The sequence below is a fragment of the Myodes glareolus genome, chromosome 3 (genome assembly GCF_982192425.1).
Source record: "Myodes glareolus chromosome 3, mMyoGla1.1, whole genome shotgun sequence".
NCBI classification, from domain to species: domain Eukaryota; kingdom Metazoa; phylum Chordata; class Mammalia; order Rodentia; family Cricetidae; genus Myodes; species Myodes glareolus.
The window spans coordinates 114,067,433-114,080,810 of record NC_142028.1 but is presented as its reverse complement, the minus strand read 5'-3'; the positions used below and the strand labels follow the sequence as shown (position 1 = coordinate 114,080,810).

The following is a 13,378-nucleotide window of genomic DNA, read 5'->3' as shown; positions in this document are numbered from 1 at the left end:
TTCCTTGTGAATGGTGACAGTTTTCTGACTCCTCCAAATTTAACTTGGCAAGTGCCTTTTCTAAGACATCACTTGGCCCAGTTGGATTCACAACCAAATAAAAGAAGGCTGAACCTTTCACCCCTGCCCACACTTTGGCTCTTTCTCCTTCACTTTAGGCCACTGACTCACCTCTCCATGGAGACATGTTGACTACCAGAGAAGTCTCTGCTTAGAAACGAATTGCAACTAACCTATTTTGCAAATATAATACTAATGGAGGCATCTATTGTCATCTTTTTACAGTGACCTTGAAGATCACACAAAAGGAACTTAAAAGTCTCCAGTTTTCTGTAGGAAATTGCATTCACTTTGGATTCTAGGAAGAACACTTTCTAAGATGGCGAGGCTTCACTCTGAAGCAGAGGTGACCACCTAATGGAAGGTAGATTGCTCTCTTCAACCAATGATGAATTCTTCCAGTAACCTCTTGGAACCATAATGGAGACTTACTAGAACCAACTTGACTGCACCATGACCAGAGATGCTTAATCAATCATGCATGCCTTTGATGCTTACCCTGATGATCTGTTTAAGCATAAATCTCATGTCTATGTAGAAAGCAAAACTTGGCATCATGGAGCCCCTTGATCTGTTCTGAATTTGTTTGCTCTGCTTTTCAGCCTTGTGCATCTTTTCAACTGGTGTATGAGGTGGGTGGCTGAACAACCTTTTGGGGCTTCCAGATCAAAGCTTTGGCCCTACAACTCTAGCTGCCAGAACAGGGGCAGAAGACGCTTTTCCAGAAGGTGATCTTAAGCAAAGCATGTTTTTCCTTCACGAACATCTCTTGAGGTGTTTATGGGAGTTCAGGCAGTATTCTTGAAACCATGTTCACACAGATTTGCTTTTGTGTTTCTGAGAATTGAGCCTATTGGTTTTTTTACAGTCTGTCAGCCAACTACTGAGCTACATGCATAGCCTGGAAAGGGGAATTTCTAATTAAATACCTATTCAGGTAATCAAGAAAGAATACTATGCAGCTAACACAGAACAATAAGCTACCAATTTGGAATGTCACGATTCATAGGTCTCACTACAAGTTCAATCTTGAGGAGAAATAACTTTTATGAAAGCAAACAAAAATTAATTGAGACGAATATGTAAAAACTTTATATAGCTATTACCATAATCATTACAAAGACCAATAGCATTAAATAAGTCTATGATGTAATTATAATTACTGATTAATTATTGAGGCCTATTTCAACAACTTGAGAAGATAGATTACTTCTAAAGGCTACACACAATAGCACTGAAAAAAATCAAAGGTAATGTTCATGGAGTCATTTTTTTTAACTCTAGAAGAATACTACTGAGGACCCTATAGTGTATAGAGAAAAAGGGCAAACTGAATGGAGCTTCTAAATTCATCACTAACTATTCACATTACTCTGGGGTTCATCAGAATTTCAATACTGTGAGAAACAGCTGTTGAGATTCACTTTCACGGATCCCAGATCTGAAGGCACTCTACAAATACTGGAAGAATAAAACATTCCTTTCTTAAGTGTTTCTGTTGTCAGCAAGAGCGCCCCAAGTCCCTGGCATGTGCTGCCCCAGCAGCCCAGCATCAGTATCCACTCCTGGAATTGTCTGACGGCAGCGAGTGGCTCTTCTCTTAAGTCTATGCTTGGGTTTCAGCATGCATAATAAAAAAATAGTTTGTTTATGAAAGCACAAAACAGATCTGAATAATGAAGGGAGAGATGAGTGAGTTTGTGCCAGAATTTACTCAATATTGCGAATCAATGACACACCAAAAATTTGGTTTTTTATCTATAGAACTGAATTTACCATTACACAGAGAGGTTGTCAATATTCTGCTCCTCTTTTCAGATAATCTTGGTTTTCTTAAAAAGTCGTTTGGTAAGGTAGTTGCCACATCTCTGGCTCTGAACGTTGTGACTAGAAAATAGTTTTGTACTTTAAAATAAATGTCTTGGCTTTTCTCCAACATTTATTTTCAATAAATGCTGAAGCATTTATCTTGCAGCAGGAGACCATTATCCAGTCACAATGCTCAATTCCTTTGACATTATCTCCTAAGTAAAACAGTAGCGTTAAGAAAAAAGGACGTGTTGATTGAAAGGCTTGGTGCGTGTGCTGGGTAGGCGAGCAAACACTGCGGGTGAAAATCACCCCTTTAATCATCGCAGGAAGTGGAAGAAGCCCATGTTTTTTTTTTTTTTCTTTTCAGCACACTGTGTTAATGGGGTTTGGGGACAGGGGTTAGGCTAAGGCAGTTTAGAAAATACAGATTCTAACATTTTCCTTAGTGAATGGCATGTCCCTTTCTCACAGTATTCAGTGGTCTGCATGGCTTCTCTTGAACATTTGCTTTAGCATGGCTCAGGTTTTCTATGAAGAGCTTCACTAACTCTAGCTCAGCTCTTCTCTATGGACAGCACTCTGAAGCAGGACAGCCTATGTCCTGCTTCTCTTTGCCCAGTAATCAATAGGAAGGTTGTCCTTTCTAAATTTGAGTGACATAAGGGTGGCTGACATGTCTGAAGTCACTGGTGACTAATGATCAGATATGTTGTCTTCATTTTGTCGTTCTTTATGATAACTGTGGATGGCTGACCTGATAGTGACCTCAAAAAGGGAGATCAGTTATGAAATAAACAGGCAACCTCAGAATCAAATGTATTCAAGTAAAGAAAGTAACCTTCAGATACTGGTGTGATCAGATGACTTTTCTGTTTAAATATTTCAAGCTCCTAATCCCTTGCCGTCTGTTCAGTGTTTTCTGAACTCTTTGATATAAAATGGAAGAGAATTTTCTATCGTTGACTAGCAACATCAATCACAGTGAGCCACACTCTAGCAGTCTGCTCCTTCTGGAGAAAGGAATGGCCCTTGGCAACCTCCATTTTGAACATAGATGATGAATTGGACATAAACTTCTATTCCCTAATGGGGGAACTTTGGGAAAGAGTTTTAAGGCAAGTGCCTTTAAGCCAGGCATGGTGGGTCATACCTGCAATTCCCACAATCAAAAGACTGAGGCAGGAGGATCTCAAGTTTGTGGCCAGCTTGGACTACCTAGTGAGTCCCAGATCTGTCTGAGATACGAGAAAAGAGTTTTGTCTTCCAATAGAACAGACATAGAAATACATCCTAGTGTGTTTATTTCTGAAAGTTTAAAATTTTATACCAACTACAGTAAATTCAATTCTCTGTGAGGTAATCTCTAAATTGGATTTTTTTTTCATTGTTTTAGGGAAATATTTTTTTTTTTTTCTGAGGACCATGCTTCACAACTCTGTTCAAACATATTTGCTTCATGGAAATGCCTGTGCACACCCCCAGGGCAATGATCTTTCTCTTTCTTAATATATACTTTGAACTGTTTAGGGTACATAAATAGCACATGGCCTATGGAGACAGGACTGCATCACGCAGACTTCACTGAATCTCCAGAACTTAGCCGAGGCTCTCAGGCATTGGAAGAAGTCATCTCATAATCACAGAACATGAGGAGGCAAGATTGACTCTCACAAGGAACGCCGAGGTCTCCGTGACCCAGCTTCTCCTGATGATGTCAACCTGGTCCTTGTAACTGTCCCTTTGAGGGTTCCTTTCAGATAAGCAAATCCTTAAAATGGTAAGGGCTGACAGGAGTGCAAAGCGGTGTCACAGTGTTGGCAAGGATGCTCTAGGATCTGAAAACCCCATCCTCACCCTCATGAGGAGTGTGGGCAGCACCTCTTTCTGATCTTAGCATCATGGAAACTGTACTTCCCTTGAGCAAGTTATTTTTTGTCATAATAAAGAATAAACCTTAGATTGGGTTTTTAAGGTTTTTAGAAATTTGTCCATTTAAAAAGCATAGAATAAAAAAAGATTGAGTTGTCTAATTTTACAGGTATAGAGGCAAACAATATGTGTATCTGCATGATGATTTTATTTGAGGGCCTACTTTTTAAAATTTTTGTTACATTTTTATTACTTTAAATTTTTTCATACAGCATATTATTATATGTTTTCCTGTCCTCCCAGATTCTCTTAGTGGCCTACTTTCATACAAAGCATGTATGTACATGTTAGTAGCTGGGGTTATTCTAAAGCCATATTCATAGGATCATAAGAGGCCCTTCAGAAACTTATTGTTGACGCTCGCCCACACTGCCAAATGACCTTCCAGGAGTCTTGCCCTGAGTACTTTCCAAGTTCTAAATTTTGAAAATTGTTTATGTGGATTACAAGGAGAAACTTCATTAACATGATAAACTTCATTTCTTTAACATTTTCTGTTTTGGAACTTTTGGCTCTATAGCCAGTGTTGATTTCAAAGTCTTGAACCTTTTGTCTGAGTCTTAATTCCTGAGATAGCAGAACACACCACCATATCAGGCCCTGTGACTTAAATTTTTCTATTTCCTGTGACAAAACACCACAATAACACAGCCTGCATATTATAACCTTTATCAAAGGACAAACATGGAAAATAATTGTTGTAAAGTGATTTTTTATTTGTCCTTATGTGAAGACTTATGCTGGAGAGGTTGTGGGGTAAAAGGAACACTCCTGCATTGCTGATGGGAGTGCAAGCTTGTACAGCCCCTTTGGATGTCAGTGTGGTGACTTCTCAGAAAATTAGGAAACAACCTTCCTCAAGACTTCTAAACCATTTTCATATCTTATGATATGTTTATATTTACAACTAGCTCACATCAGAAAGTCTAAAAATCTTTCTCCTGCTTTCAAAATACTTTCTTGCATTCTAGAATAAATATGTAGACAAAAGTAACAAGGTTTGATATAGAAAACACACAATGCATACCTTCACACACACACACATAAACACACATACACACACATACCCTTACACATCCTCTCACATATGCATGCACTTGAACACATACAGTAGCCATTCAGTTGCAAACTTCTATTAAAGGTACCCTTTCAAGGCAGTCACACGTAGTAGGGACACAGTGAAAATGAGGATGGTGTTAAATTATTATGAAGGCAGGACTAAAATCAATGCACGCACAAGTAATTTTATTTGTTGTTCCTGGGTGGCTCTGAGAGAATACTTCTTTGGACACTATCTTTTAAAACATTTGCAGTGAGCTATATCTAATACCTAAAGCAAATTTGTTATTAAAGTTTCTTGATATGGAAAAAGTACTAATTTGTTTTGTTTTGTGAAATTTTATATTCTTTGGATCCCAGAATCACTCAAGAGAGCACTCTTCTGTTCTGTTGCTTTTACACAAAACAGCTGGATAAACTTTGTTTGAAAATATATATAGGTTTCTAACATATTGCAAGGAAAAGAGAGCCAACTGGACATAACTTACCAAACATGTAAGTAAAAATTTCTTATAATCATGACAGACAAATGACAATTATAAGTCATGTGAGCAAGTGGACATTTCCATTAGTTTGTCAGAGTGCACAGGGCCATCTTCATTTCTCAGCGTTCACTAGCTAAGTTCTTCGAGAGGAATGTGGTATCAGGTTTGTGTTGAAAAGAATGAGAGTAAGTCATGGATGCAGAGACCCTTAGGGGATTTCCAAGTTACCTGTCTGATTGTGACTTGACTGTTCATTCAAGGCTTCATCCCAAGTTGGAAAGGCAACTTAACACTAACTTACACAAAAGGCGACACATCTCTTTGGCTTGGTGACATCTTTCTTCCTCTGAGTTCTCACTTCCAGTTATGAAACCTAAATAATTCCTAGTAATGTTAATGCTAGAAGAAATTGTGTGGGTGCCCTCTGGTGGCCAATGAGACTGCTAACCCCCTCAACAGAAAAGTCCAGGTTTGATCTACCCTTCCCATGCTTAAACTTTATTTTTTCTTAAATTTCATATTGATGTGTTTATAATATACCAATATAATTGACAACAGGCAAAACAAAAAACAATTTAATAGTTGTTATTAACAACTACTTTTTACATTCAGAAGTCAGTGTTTAAGTTTTATGAAAATCTATTTTGTCTGGACGTAGGAGTAAACTAATAATCCCACTATTTGGGAGGAAGAGGTAAAATGATTAAGGATTTGCTGCCAGCCTGGGTTACATGACAAAACAAAATATAAGCAAAGGAAAAACAAACAAGTAGCTCTTGCCTTTCCATGTGCATGCGGGAAAGCCTGGGTTGCTTTAGAGCCACATGTTGTTGACTCAGTACTTCATTGCCAGGCTGATGAACTTCTAATCTACCAGACTTCTTCCAATGCAAGTTCTTGGCTGGGTTCAGTGCTTTGCTGTTGGGTGTAGTACAACTATGGGTAAAATCAAGCACTAGTAGCTTTGTAATTTTGAATGACAGCTGATCTGGAATAACAGAGTTATCAATCTCTGTGAGTTTCTGTTATCTATTCCCCTTGTGTGGGTTTTTCACCTTTGTTCTCTTTAGCTGTGTTCGTTATTTCTTTCTTTCTTTCTTTCTTTCTTTCTTTCTTTCTTTCTTTCTTTCTTTCATCACCTACTTATTTTACATCCCAGTTGCAGCATCCCCTCCATCTTCCCCTCCCAATTTGTTCTCCATTAGTCTCCCCACTTCCCAAACAACTCACTGACCCTTCTTCCATCTCCATCCAAGAAAGGGCACAACTACAATGAATATCAATAAAACATGGCATATCAAATTACAATAAGACTGAAGCCTCCCTATGAGTTAAGGCTCAACAAGATGACCCAGTACGAGGAGTAGGGTCCCCCAAACCAGTAAGAGTTGGAAATACCCCGGTTTCTGCTATTAGGATTCCCATAACAGGAACAAGGTACACAGCTGTAACACACATGAAGAGAGCCTAGATCAGTTCCCTATAGGGTCCCTATTGTCAATTCCATTTCTGTGAACCCCTGTGAACCTGGGTTAGATGATTGTGTGAGTCTTCCAGTGGTGTCTTTGACTCATCTGTTAGCCATGTTTCTACTTTTTACTGTTATTACTTCTTCAGAAAGCATTTATAGACTAAGATGTGGATTATGGCTTAAACAAGAACAGAGAAAATCAAAGTAAACCTAAACAAAGACCATCAAGATGGCTGAACAGGAAAAGTTATTTGCTGACAAGTATACTAGACTCTGTACCATGAGGGGCCAGCTTGTTGGGGTTTCTGTCCCTCCCGGTACCCCACAGCTGGCAAGTACCAAAGAAAATCACACGGAGTCTACATTAGGTTATAAAGCTGATTGGCCCATTAGGTCAGGCTACTTATTAGCTCTTATAACTTATGTTACCCAATTATCCTTATCTACGTTAACCACATGGCTCAGTACCTTTTCCAGCGGGGCAGCTTACATCTTTCCTCTCCAGTGGTCTGGGCAGAACTGGCTGAGGGACTTCCTCCTTCCTGGAATACTCCTATTCTCATCGCCCCGCCTCTACTTCCTGTCTGGTTGACCTGCCTATACTTCCTGCCTGGTCAATCAGCATTTTATTAAAATATATGATTAACAGAATACAGATAATTCTCTCACACCCAGCCTCAGTTTGGATTCCTGAAAGCAATGTACTAGAAAAAGATAACCAACTCCAACAAGAAGTTCACCATGGAAGCACTTTGCTAACTATTCAAATAAAACATCTTTAAAAGAAAAATTGCATTAGGTTTCTGTTGCCGCATAATAGCTTCTTACAAAGTTAGCATCACAAAGCAGCATCTTTAATTAGTTCACAGTTTTGCAGGCTACAGTCTAAGCCTTGCTCTATTCTTAGGGAATCACAAGTGTGAAAGCAAGGAAAAAAGATTATTGAGGGGCAAGAGTAATAAAAAACTCTATTAAGACTCTTCTCATAAAATGTATGATAGAGATGATCAACTATATAAATATTATATATATATATTTGTTTACATATGTTAAAGATAGAACTAATATGTTTAAGATAGAACTAATAATAATTGGTGTGTGCATAGTGTTGTACATGATTAAAAGCTGATTTAAGTAGCCAGGCAGTAGTGGCACACCACCTTATTTCCATCACTCAGGAGGCAGAGGTAGGCTGATCTCTGTGAGTTTGAAGCCAGTCTGGCCTACAAGAGCTAGTTCCAGGACAGGTTCCAAAGCTACAGAGAAACTCTGTCTCTACTTTGGGGCATAAGTTGAAGTGGTTAAGTAGATGGAGTTACCTAGACAGACTAAGCAAGGAGATATAAACATTCTTCTTTGGAGATGCTGCATATGATACATGCATACGTCATATAGGCAGCTAGACATGTTAAGTATAAATTCTAAGACAAAGGTATAATGTGGACTTATGCCTTGGGAAGTCACTGGCATGCAGGTATCCGAAACCAAATTAGAGGTAACACAAAGCAGAGTCAAACTTAAAAGGAAAACAAGTGACTGTGACTGGAGCATCTCAACATTAAGACATCAGAAGTATGATGAAAAATGGGTAGGCAAGATACTAAAAGAGAAGCAAGAACGCATGATTTCACAGACTCCATGAGAAAAAATGGATCAAGGAGAAAGGAGTGATCAACTGTGCCACATGCCGCCAATAAGATGAAATAAAATGGTCCTGAGATGGGTCATTACCTTGTGCAATTTCAGCACATTGGTGACATGAATAAGGCAAGTTCTAGTTGAATGATAGGTGTAAAGGTCTGGAGAGAGAAGCTGTAAGATATATCACGAGAAGAATCATGGATAACTGGTACAAATAATGTCACGCCTTTGTTGTAATGAAGAGGCAAGGAAGGGGAATGGTGTAACTTGTAGGAAAAAAGGTGGATAAGGAGTAATTATGTTCTTTTTATTATTAAAGAAATAACTTTAATAACTGAATGGTTAGAAAAATAGTCTAGTGACAATATAATAAGCTGTTGAAGAGACAGAATGGCTAGAAAGACACCTTTGACAAGGCAGTTCAAGAGAAAACTTGTTACACAAAATTACTACATGTCTTTCATGCCTACAAAAATTTGACCACAACTTAAATAAGCCAAGTGAAATATAAAATCACATTTCAGATCGTCAGATCATTCTCATTATGAAAATGCCATTCATTGCCCACAGAGTTTATTTAACTTCAAGATGCCATTTTCTCTGTTTTAAGTACATTTAAATATAGCAAATCTTGGACAGAGTGAAGAATGTGTGAATATATACAGCATCGAATTGTGTTAGTCTTTTGAAGTGGGCAGTGTTTACTAAAGACCCATGAAAATGGTCAAAGTACTAAGAATATGTTCTTGTTTGATACTCATTCCTACATGGGGCATCGATAAAATCTCTTATAAGTTTCCCAGAACATATTGACAGAGGAAGCAGAAAGAATGTAGGAGCTAGAGGAAAGGGTAGGTCTTATGAAATGCTTTCTTCTGACCATTACACCAGAAGCTGATTACTTGTGTAATATATGAACTGTTTAACATCTCATCATGGATGGAAGAGGGACACAGGAAGCTGATTCTTCCCTAGGAGCTATTTTCAGTTAGGGAAGAAGGCCTGCTTCTGTAAATAATATCTCTCCTATGCTTCTGAAATAAACATTGACTAAAATCATCAGATCATACAAACACAAAATATGTATTAAAGCCAAGGGACCACTAGCTAGGAAGAAGACGGAAAGCAGGAGAAAGCGCAAAGTGCATCGGAGTGGGTAGTGGGGCTGATTACAATCAAAATGCCTTTCAGGCATGTGTGAAAATGTCAGAATATAATCCATGATCACGCATAATTCCCATGTGACAATTTTAGAAAGAAAATACATATTACTAAAATATTTGACTCAGAAGATCTTGATTTTGACTCCATGTAACATTTATGAGCATTTCAGTTTTCCGCTGAATACCACACTGTCTTAAAATTAAGAGCCTTTTGATGCATCCTCTCCCAATTCCATCACAATAAATAATAGTGAATGCAACAAAAAAATGAAAAAGAAACCCTAATTTGATCCTATAATATGAGATACAAAGTTGGTGTCTTATCATCCATGACAAAGATGAAAATGAAAATGACATTAACAGAAAATGAAAAGGGATGGACTGTCTAAAATATACCAGTGCAGCCCACCAGACACCTGGATCACAGAGACAGCACTGAATCCCTGCTTGCTTTCATTTACATTTCTTAACTAGTCTATAGGTCTCCATTCTAACTTTCTTTTTGACTATACACAATAGGGCTTTGGAATTTAGAGTTCCTTGCTTTAGATTTCCCAGCACATGCCTTATGTAAAGCCCACTAGATCTGCTTCATAAATCTTATGGACATACAGGTGCAACAGGGAGAAATGCTTCATTTGGTGGGAGTTAGTGAATGTCCACCAAGGTACTTCCGTTGGATAGAAGGTTTTATATATCTTGATACAATGTTGAATTTATAATTGATACAGCTTGTTTTAGTTTGCTATTTTTTTTTTGCAAATAAAGGCTTATAGTCTTTTTGTGACTACAGAGAACAAATTTTCATTAGGCCTAAAATAATAAAACCTTCAGGGTTTGATTAATTCTTCAAATGCCTTTACTTAATATGCCAAGAAACCATATATAACTTTTTTTGCCCCTTCTATAAGACGTGAAGTGTGGTCAATGACTTCAAAAGACAGGATAAGAATCAGGCAACAGCTTAAGCCACAAATAATGGAGATGAAGCAGCAAAGTGATATCGGGCACAGGAAATACTGCCAAACACTGCAGAGTCACAATGAAATAAAGGGGTTTTAAAACAAAAGAAGGAAACCCTTCTTGGGGCTTTAAAATAAAAAGAAAACCCACCATCACTCAGTAGGGCAATAGTGCATTATGTTTTATTGACCTCCTTCTTCTTTCTTTCTTGTTTTTTAGGTACACTAACTTTTTATTAATAGAAAAATAATTTTATACAATAATTTCTGATCACATTATCTACTTTCCCAACACCTTCCAGATCCTCTCCATCTAACCTAAACTAGCCACCCAATTTCCTCTCTCATTTTAACAATAAAACAAACAAAATCAAAGGAAGTCTCTTTGTGACTCTCTTCCTCCCCACTTCGTCTCTCTCTCTCTCTCTCTCTCTCTCTCTCTCACACACACACACACACACACACACACACAGTGAACAATCACTGCAAAATCACAAAGCTGATAATCAAAACGAGCAAGCAAAAGACATCCCTTTAATAAACAACTGGCATTGTACACACATTAAAAGTCATTTAATGGGTAAACTTGACAGACATGACTTTTCTGCACTTTGGGGACAAATTTTATCTGTCATAATTATCTGGGTTCTCTTTTCTGTTTGCTCTATTCTCAGAGCCTTGGACATACATTCTTTCTGAACAAATGAGCTGTTTCTTCAGGGTCTGGGTGAACTGATTTCTTTCTCCTTCTCCACACAAATTATACAGAGAAATTTCTTATTTTCTATGGAAATTCTAGAAACAAATAATTAGAAATCGTTCCCGAGTACATTGCCTGGAAAAATCTGTCGTCTCAAGGGTTTTCATGTGATCCACCACTACTGTTTTCACCTTTGTTCATGGTATTTAAACACTGTGGTAGATGTATTAGACACAGTCATTTTCCTCCACTAATTTGTAAACTAGTTATATCTCATCTCTTCTCGTTTTAAAAATATAGGTGGAAGTAATCTTAATTATACATTATACTTATCACTTTTCCAGGTATTTTTATGAATTGATTTTACGACATGTATATTATTTTTAGTTATTAAAATGTAATTGGTTAGTATAGTCAAATGATGGTAAGAATACAGATGTAGTGATATTTGTATTTCTGTATCTACTTTTTTAAAGTTTTATTTATTTTATGGCTTTGAGAGGTTTTGTGTTTGCATATCTGTGCAGCTTGTACATGTCTGATGCCAGAGGAGAGCAGAAGAAGGGTTGTCCACCACTATGTGGATTTTGGAAACTGAATCCAGGTCCGCTGGAAGAGAGGACAGCGTTCTTAAATTCTAAGCCATCTCTCCAGGTCCTCTGCAATTTTTCAATAATTTAAAGACATTAACTTCAGTTCAAACAAGGCGAATTTAGAAAAGTATTTTGACATGCCAGTGAGCTCAGAATTTAAATCAATGTGAAATTTTTGCTTCCACAGAGAACCCTCCTGATTCTCCTTGTGCATCTGAAACAGCACACTGAAACACACGGATTGTCACAAAGAGTTGATTGATTGAGTATCCAGAAATTCCATTTGTCCATACATAGTCATTCTCGTCACAAGAATCCTGAGAGATGTCAGAGGGCCGAGGAGGATAACAGGTAGGTATAGACGCAGTGCCTGCATCTGGCTCAGGCTTTGTGATGAATCCAAAGTCTTTGTTCTGAATAACAGTCATTAACACCATTAAACTGCTATTTTATTAATTACATCTCTGTGCAGGGAACCTAAGGGAAGAAAAAGCAAAGCAAAACACCCTAGTTTCTAGAAGCTCACAAAGGTGCCTGCTTCCAATCTTACTGCTGTGTTTCTATTGACCCAAAGGCTGTGTGCTGTGTGGGCAGATCTCATAAAAAGGAAACAAGTCTCCTTCAGGCTTTGCTGTACCTGCATCTGTTGTGAACGCTCTGGAAATGGTGAGGGAGAACTGTGAAAGATCCCACTGTAGACAGCCATTAACTCTAACTGTGAATATTTGGTTGTCATCTGAGAGTCAACAGATGTCGACCTTAGAATGGCAACTTTTTCTTCATTGCATGAACCTAATCAACATTGCATCCCCAAGTTTTCTATAAAATACGCTATCCAATTAGAAAATAAGCTTTTAAGAAGCGAGGTCTAGGGTTAAAATCTCATTTAAACTGCATTAGTCTAAATGTGGCTTTGGGCTGTTTATATTAGCTGAAGCTATTTATGATTTCTCTAAAGGAGAAGAAAGGACACTTTGGAGACTACAGATAAATTGATTTAATGGCATGCATGACTTCACATTCAATTTCTATAAAAATAGCCTTTGATGGGAGGTTGTGAAGATTTTTGACGAAGATATCTGTTCATCTCAGTCCTGACTTCTGTAGTGACACTGTTTGCAAACACACAGCTGAAGAAGCATCCAGAAGCATTGCTGGCAGGCAGCAGTTATTATTGCCCAAATTAAGCTGAATTCAGAGCCCTCTAAACCTCATCATTATTCACGTGGAAGTGTGGTTTCAATTCCTGGCCCCATTCTACTCTTTAGGGAACTATACAGCTTAGTTTTAAGCTAATTTGCTTCAGATGGCTTTCCTAATCAGAGTGTATTTGATGCTGATTGGATGCCCGTATTGGCATTGGACTCTGTTTGAATTTTAGGGTTCTATGCCTTTGTTAACTCAGCAGGTGTACTCAGAGCCTACCAGGGAGAGGTAGGGTGTTGGGTTCATGTGAGGCCAAGAAGGTTCCTTCCTGCTTCCATACATTGTAAACTGTAACTC

General features: G+C 38.0%; 1 protein-coding gene across 19 annotated transcripts in view; it reads right to left on the bottom strand.

The window, feature by feature from the left end:
• Ptprd (protein tyrosine phosphatase receptor type D) overlaps nucleotides 1-13,378 on the bottom strand; it is a 1,378,451-nt gene that overhangs the window by 962,146 nt on the left and 402,927 nt on the right. The gene's annotated exons all lie outside the window — the stretch shown is intronic.